Source organism: Rhododendron vialii, chromosome 2a (assembly GCF_030253575.1).
Source record: "Rhododendron vialii isolate Sample 1 chromosome 2a, ASM3025357v1".
In the NCBI taxonomy this organism is placed as follows: Eukaryota; Viridiplantae; Streptophyta; class Magnoliopsida; order Ericales; family Ericaceae; genus Rhododendron; species Rhododendron vialii.
The window spans coordinates 16,762,705-16,770,045 of NC_080558.1; the positions used below are offsets into that span (position 1 = coordinate 16,762,705).

Below are 7,341 nucleotides of genomic sequence, written 5' to 3' on the forward strand. Positions count from 1 at the left end.
GCGAACTGTTTGTCAAGACGACAACAGAGATGTAACCATAGGTTCCTTTTTTCTCTAGATCTACTTGTTACCAGAGGAAGATTGGCTCACGAAATCGCACAGAAGGATGCTACGATGAGACACCCCAAGTTCTTCTACTCTTGCTCAGATCTACTTGTTACCAAAGATCTCCCTTTAATCGGAGTTCGTCTAATGATTTTTTGGTTTGCAGAGGAAGAATGGGCCGTGGTGTCGCTTTCTTTGTCTGCCAAAGCTGTACGGCCGACCGGCGGCTGGTCGGATACGAACAACTCTTACAGCTATTCAAAATCAAATCTTTTTCGGAGTTCATGCAACGGTTTTTCTGTTTGCAGACGAAGAATGGTCCACGGAGTCTCAGAGATGGTTGCTACAATGAGAGAAGAGACAGCGGCGGCAATGACTTTTTCTGCCAAAGTTATACGGCCGGCGGCGGCGGGTTAGATCAGGTCAAGGACGTACACAAGGAGGCACTTGATTTTGTTAAACTATATTAATTTTCTAAAATATTCAATAATGACCAATAATATTTGGGAAATGATTTTGTCACTCCCTTTTTTTGTTAACCGCACTCCCTGCAATTGTATTTTTGCACCTAATATTATGATAGTGTTCGAATTAAATTACTTTAGATTTCTATGAGGATATTTATTTTGATCTACTTCTTAGAATGCTAAATTTTCACACCGTCTTTTTATTTATTTATTTTGTGCGTCCAAACACAGCCATTTTCAGCTAATTATAATGTAAAATCACATATGTACTCATCAATTTGTTATTTTACTGGCAAAAAATGTATTAATGAATGCATTTGTAACCATACGGGTTAAGTTTACTAACTTGTGTGCACTAATGAAAATTTTTGGTGATGTAAACTCCAACATTTTTCAGAGTCAATTCTTTTTAGGAAGTTCCAAACTTTAGCTGAAAATAAATCTCGTTCCCACCAATTTTAAGTTTGGGTTATTTGTGTGATTTCAACCTCAGTCATTGAGGGCTCAGAGCATCTCCAATCTTGACCCAAATTTTTACCCAATTTGGGGTCAAAATTTGGGTAAAAACCCATTTTTAGTCGGGCTCACTTCAATGACAACTCTATATGAACCCAATTCAATGTCATAGAGGTAAATAAAAGGATCAGTCCGACAAATTCTAACTCCAGCAGCTCCGACGAGGTAAAACCTTCTTCTTCGTCTGTACTTTCGTATAGAACTTGGATCACTGCACCTTCTTCTTTGCTAAACCTCGATCGCTGCACCTTCTTCTTCGCTGAACCTCAATCTTTCATATAGAACCTGGATTGCTGCACCTTCTTCTTCGTTGAACTTCGATCGATGCACTTCTTCTTCGTCTGCAGTTTCTTCTTCTTCTCTGGCTAGGTACAACCTTCTTCGTTTGCACTTTCTTCTTCTCTCTCTCTCTCTCTAGAACAGTGGGGAAAAAAATGGGTTTGAGCCTAACTTGTCCGGACTTGGGCAAAGAAGTGGGGGTTTGGGTCATGATTGGAAAGGAGTTTTTGAGGGTTTTGCCGAAATTTTGGGTTTGGGTCATGATTGAAGAAGGTGCAGTGATCCACGTCGAAGCTACTGAACTTCGCTGGAGTTTGTCGGACTGATCCTTTTATTTACCTCTATGACATTGAATTGGGTTCATATAGAGTTGTCATTGAAGTGAGCCCAACTAAAAATGGGTTTTTACCCAAATTTTGACCCCAAATTGGGTAAAAAGTTGGGTCAAGACTGGAGATGCTTTGAGTCTTCAATGACTGAGGTTGAAATCACACAAATAACCCAAACTTAAAATTGGTGGGAACGAGATTTATTTTCAGCTAAAGTTTGGAACTTCCTAAAAAGAATTGACTCTGAAAAATGTTGGAGTTTACATCACCAAAAATTTTCATTAGTGCACACAAGTTAGTAAACTTAACCCGTATGGTTACAAATTCATTCATTAATACATTTTTTGCCAGTAAAATAACAAATTGATGAGTACATATGTGATTTTACATTATAATTAGCTGAAAATGGCCGTATTTGGACGCACAAAATAAATAAATAAATAAACGGTGTGAAAATTTAGCATTCTAAGAAGTAGATCAAAATAAATATCCTCATAGAAATCTAAAGTAATTTAATTCGAACACAATCATACTATTAGGTGCAAAAATACAATTGCAGGGAGTGCGGTTAACAAAAAAGGAGAGTGACAAAATCATTTTCCTAATATTATTGGTCATTATTGAATATTTTAGAAAATTAATATAGTTTAACAAAATCAAGTGCCCCCTTGTGTACGTCCCTGATCCTGACCTGATCTAACCCACCGTCGCCGGCCGTATAACTTTGGCAAAAAAAGTCATCGCCGCCGCCGCCTCTTCTCTCATCGTAGCAACCATCCCTGAGACTCCGTGGACCATTCTTCGTCTGCAAACAGAAAAACCGTTGCATGAAACCCCGAAAAGATTTGATTTTGAATAGCTGTAAGAGTTGTTCGTATCCGACCCGCCGCCAGCCGACTGTACAACTTTGGCAGACAAAGAAGGTGACACCACGGCCCATTCTTCCTCTGCAAACCAAAAAATCATTATTAGACAAACTTCGATTAAAGGGAGATCTCTGGTAACAAGTAGATCTGAGCAAGAGTAGAAGAACCTGGGGTGTCTCATCATAGCATCCTTTCGTGTGATTTCGTGAGCCAATCTTCCTCTGGTAACAAGTGGATCTGGAGAAAAACGGAACCTGCGGTTCCATCTCTGTTGTCGTCTTGACAAACAGTTCGCCGTAGCTTCGACACCCACCCCCGTTCTCTCTCTCTCTTCTCCTTCTCTCTCTGGTTCACCTTTCGTCCGCTCTTCTCCTTCTCTCTCTCCTCTTCTACTGCTCATCAAGAACGGGATACCAAGTTTGGTACAGGGATTGGTTTGTGGTGAAGTTCCTCCTCTTGAAAGGATTGAAATTGTGGGTTGTGGTATGAAATGTGAAGCAAGAAATGAGAAATGAAATGAGGACCGAAATGTGAAATGATACCCTCGGACCTGTCCTTTTATACTAGGGGAGTTCCGGCTCTCGCATTTTATATAATGGGTAAATAACATTAAGCCCCCCCTCAAAATCTGTCTTATTTTTGAGTTATCCCTCATGTATGAACGCGAACACTTAAGCCTCGTTCTGCTAAGGTTCTTATTTTGTAAGTATTTATTTTTCTCTTTACGAGACAGATCATCTATAACCGTTAGATCACTTAATGTTAAATTTATAGCTATTGAATTATTTATTTTTGAAAAGATAAATAAAATATCCTCTTAATAAATATCTCTCTTTATTCTCATTTTTGAAGAAAGTTTCCTAGCTTCAAATGGAGCAGAAGTTGGAGACACATTGAGGTTTAACTGTCCCTTTCGAAATGGAAGAAAGTCTTCCTTAGTTGCTGTTCGGGCCCGAAAGTGGTCGATGGTTGAAGGTTAGTGTAAATTCTCTCTCTCTCTCTCTCTCTCTCTCTCTCTCTCTCTCTCTCTCTCTCTCTCTCTCTCTCTCTCTCTCTCTCTCTCTCTCTCTCTCGTGTAGGATATCCGTCTAAGGAAAAAAACCATCTGCAGGACAATCATATGTATATATCTTTTTTACTCTTCCATAATTGTTGATCTTCTTGTTCATTGTTTGTCTGATTGGGCAAGCGTTTGGTCTGATGCATGATAAAGCGTGTTATAGGCATCTGTAGAAGTTTAGTGACGGCTTCACATCTTGTTCATTAACCTTTTGATTTTCCAAATGGGAAACCTTTAGGCAGTGATTCTAATGCTTGATTGATGATATGCATAATGATTGCAAGGAAACTGAACAACGAAACTCTAAATTCTTTTTGTATCAGCAATTTGTCGTAGTCACGTAGTGTGCTTCTTATAGTTCGTTTGTGTGGGAGCCTTAATTGCCAAATATCTGATGCAGTTTTAGAACCATTTATTGGGAGATATTCTGTACCTGTTTTTTTTTAACCTCTTCTCTCTCTCTCTCTCTCTCTCTCTCTCTCTCTCTCTCTCTCTCTCTCTCTCTCTCTCTCTCTCTCTCTCTCTCTCTCTCTCTCTCTCTCGTGTGACAAGTAACAATTTTCATTTGGCTACATTAAAGTCCTGGTCTAGCTCACACCATTTTCATCTTTGCAGGCTCATATTATTTAAGCTTGCCTAGGATATTGTCAGGTTTTTTGTTATAGGAAGGATATTTCAAGGTTGAACAGGCCCCAACCCAGCTTCCCTGAAAATTAATTAGTTTTCTTTAATTTTTGGGTGGAGATTGGATAGAAGGTTACCGGACGTTAGTGCTCCAAAACCAATTGGATCAACAAGGTCCAAAGAAAATCATTTCCTGTTAGCACCATTTAAAACTGCCGCTGTTTAAGTCTCTGTATCACTCATTCAGTTGCAGGCGTTTCAAAACTTTTTGATTTATGTAGTTGAGATTAAATTTTGCACGGCCCCTCTGTTCATCTAGTGTAGAACGGACACCCGCTAAACTAACGACACCTCACCGAAACTCGTCCCCACGTAATTTCTGCTTACTTTCACACATGCAACCTCCCTTATGTGATCACGGCTCCCTCTTCTTCTACCTGCTCCTTCATCCAGTGCCAACCACGAGCCCCCAACCCAACTGGAATAAATGTAAATGCTGTAGAGGGCTGCCACAACACAAATTTGTGCAACACACATGTGCCTTCCCTCACCTGATCAAGCCCCTTCCCCTTCTCGTTGCTACCGAACTGTATAGGTGGCCCTATCCAAACTGAGCCAGAACTTGGTCCCTTCCCCTTACCCAACCGCCATCGATCTCCCCCAATTGCCAAGATCCGTTGGCTATTGCCTTCCCTTTTCTCTTCTCAGTCGATTGCCCCTTTTTAATTAAAGATCCAATGAGGAATTCATTCATAAATTAACTTCAATATTTATGGCAGAATAATTTATCTGAGGCTTTGATAGAGATATATGAATTGTAATTCTCAACTGGGTACTCTTTTAATGGACGAATTATGGAGTTTCGTGGCAAAACAATTGCGTCCTTTGTTGATAGCCCAGGGTATATGCAATCTCAAACGCACTGGACGTACAATGTATGGAGAAATAGATCCCAACTCAAGGGTCAGTTTGTTGTTTACTGAGAATTCATGCAGGTAGAAATCCCTTAATTGGATCCCATATGTTCGGTCATCCCTAGAATTTCATGGAAATTAAGAGCTTCTTTTCCCAATTTTTTGACACGTGTTGAGAAATAGTCGGGGTAGAATGGGGGCTGGGCTGCTGGAGAAGGGGAAGGGGATGAAAGATGGTGTGGGGGGTTTCAGTGGAGGCGTTGGCTGTCGGCGGCGTTGCTGGTTGCTGCTGGACGAGAGGATGGAGGAGCAAGTAGAAGGAGAGGGAGCTGTGATCACATCAGGGAGGTTGCATCTGTGAGTGAGCAGAATTTCTGTAGGTACAAGTTTGGGTGAAGTGTCGTTAATTTAGTGGGTGTCCATTCAACACTGGGTGAAAGAAGGGGCCTTGTAGAATCTACTATCTATTTAGTTTGCACACGTGTTAGACTGCGCTTTTTTAGTTTATGGCCATATCATTGAATCAATGCAAGTAATGTGCGTGTTTCTGAAAGTTTTGAGACGAATGAACTGTTTGCCATTTCAAATTATTCCTCGTCTTTTCAAGTATTAGTTGGTATATTAACTACTAATGAATTTTTTTGTTCTCTCTTCTTGCAGTACCACTAAATGGCTTGGAGCTGAATAGGCGAACAACTCATTAGCTGGATTTGTTATGACCAGCTAATTAGTACAGACATTTTGCTGAATAAGAGTTGTTCGGTTCTTACTACTGTTAGGCGGTGTCACACTTATTATACTGGGAGAAGTTGAATTTCATACGTTTGGTGTGTGGTATTTCATACTTGGAGAAGTTGAATTTCTTCCTACTGTTCTAGCTGTTGGTTAGTCAGGTGGTTTGCTCTAGATGTTGCTGATTGACTCTTTATTTTAATTTTTTTTTCTTTTTGAGCTTGATGATGTTAGCTTTTTGGGCTTTTTACTTGTTAATTTTATTTTTTTTTTTATTTTTCTTTTGGCATTTGTTAGATCCGCTTCAAACTTGTGGACTATTGATTTGTCTTGACTTGATCAATCGGAAAAGTAATAAATTTTTACTTTTATCCAAATAGTTTTAGAAATACTAAAGATTTTTTAAAAAAAATTTGAGTAAGTCATTGTTCTTTTTTTTTTCCGATGGAATAAATCAATAACCTACAAAAGTTTGATTTAAAATTAACGAACGTGAAAAAAAATTTAATTAAGGACAACCAAAAGAAATTCAAAAAGCCAACACAAAAAGCTATCTGAGGAGAAGGGGCGCTAAGCCAGCAAAATTAGCTACATTGATTTGCCACGTACCGTACTATCTATAATTTCTTATTAGAAAAAGTAGAGTTCATCAAATACTCATAGATCATTGGAAGCAGGTACAAGTTCTCAGCTGTTAAGTTCAATGAGCACCAGGTTAACTCACATGCATCAAGCATCCGTGCCCTTGCATTTTTGGTCTTATGCGTTTCAAACTGCCATTTATCTCAGTAATCAACTTTCCACGCCTATTCTTCCAGAAAGCTCATCCCCATTTTCCGGCCTTTTTAGCGACTCTCCAAACTACTCCAAGTTACTCATTTTTGGTTGCCTGTGTTACCCAAGGTTATGACCCTACAAAAGCAACAAACACGAACCACGATCATAACCGTGTATTTTTTTGGAGCGTACAAATGTTTTGACCCGTCCTCAACTCTTTTTTTTATCTCCCGTCACGTCATGTTTGATAAGTCAATTTTTTCCTTTAGCAACATGTGAGTCTACTCAACCCCGCTTCAGCCCCACCACTGTACAATCTTGGTCACCCGTGTCATTGCATCTATTCCATCCGTTTTTCATGTGCCCGTCATGCATGGCCAAATTCCACCCGATAATGTTCCACTCCTCCACAAATTCCATCCCATCCCCAAATTCCACATGGTCCCACATCATCTTTGGATAATTATTCTCGTGAACTGACTCTACTTTCAAAAGACTAAAAGAGCATGCCTTTTTCATGGAGGCTCCGTAAAAGAGGTTTCCGCGCCGCTCTATCTCACCATGAGTCTCGATAATTGACGGTCAGGATTTTAAATAAACTATTCGTGCGAATAGTTTAACTATAACTGTAGTTACACTATTTGCGCGAATAATTTATTTACAATCTGTATCGTTTAAAACACTTTTAGACAAGTGAGATTGTTCGCCTCCGTAAAAACTTTCTTTGCGGAG

The 7,341-nt window shown here is 39.5% G+C and overlaps 2 long non-coding RNA genes across 2 annotated transcripts; one reads left to right on the forward strand and one right to left on the reverse strand.

The window, feature by feature from the left end:
• LOC131311111 (uncharacterized) lies at positions 1-282 on the forward strand. The gene is made up of 3 exons (XR_009195405.1): positions 1-41; positions 75-128; positions 212-282. It is a non-coding gene; the product is annotated as an uncharacterized LOC131311111 (long non-coding RNA).
• A 3,603-nt stretch (positions 283-3,885) lies between these two features.
• Positions 3,886-5,474, reverse strand: LOC131311118 (uncharacterized). The gene is made up of 2 exons (XR_009195407.1): positions 4,112-5,474; positions 3,886-4,063 (listed from the first exon to the last, which is right to left on the reverse strand). It is a non-coding gene; the product is annotated as an uncharacterized LOC131311118 (long non-coding RNA).
• Positions 5,475-7,341: the final 1,867 nt, after the last annotated feature.